Consider the following 920-nt stretch of genomic DNA (forward strand, 5'->3'; position numbering starts at 1 on the left):
GCTTCGAACGGCAGGAGCCGCAACGCTCCCCACGTCCCCGACAGCCCGGCCGACAGCGTCAGCGCGGCCCCATCTCCAGACCAACCGGAGCCCGCCACGCCCTCCTCTACTACCGCTGTCTCCGACACCGACGCAAGCAGCAACAGCGTGGCCTCGTCGCCACCGCCGGGATCCTCTGCGGTTTCTGCTCCTGTGGCTCCGCCACAACTGGGAGTGCGCACTCGCCTCCAACAAGGTATACACAACCCGAAAATTTACAAAGATGGTACAGTTCGTTATGGTCTTCTAACATCCACAGGGGAGCCTCACACTACTTCTGAGGCTCTTGATCATCCTCAATGGAGTCATGCTATGGAAGAAGAATATGGTGCTCTCATCAATAATCATACATGGCATCTTGTTCCTCGTGGCTGATGACCCACAAGTATAGGGGATCGCGATAGTCTTCGAGGGAAGTAAAACCCAAATTTATTGATTCGACACAAGGGGAGGTAAAGAATACTTATAAGCCTTAACAACTGAGTTGTCAATTCAGCTGCACCTGGAAAAGCACTAGTAACGAGGGGTGATGTGAAAGTAGCGATAATATGAGAGCGAGTAGTAACATGATAACACGGTAGCGATAATAGCAATATGAGAGAAATGGCACCGAGAAAATAGTTGATACTACTTCCAATGACATATAGAACGAGTATATAATGATGAGAGATGGACCGGGGTTCCCGACGATCTACACTAGTGGCAACTCTCCAATAACAAGTAACAAGTGTTGGGTGAACAAATTACGGTTAGGCAGTTGATAGGAATCAAAGCATTAAGACGAGAACATCCAGTTATTAATTATGTAGGCATGTTTTCCGTATATAGTCGTACGTGCTTGCAATGAGAAACTTGGACAACATCTTTTGTCCTACCAGCCG

Source organism: Lolium rigidum, chromosome 6 (genome assembly GCF_022539505.1).
Source record: "Lolium rigidum isolate FL_2022 chromosome 6, APGP_CSIRO_Lrig_0.1, whole genome shotgun sequence".
Taxonomy (NCBI): Eukaryota; Viridiplantae; Streptophyta; class Magnoliopsida; order Poales; family Poaceae; genus Lolium; species Lolium rigidum.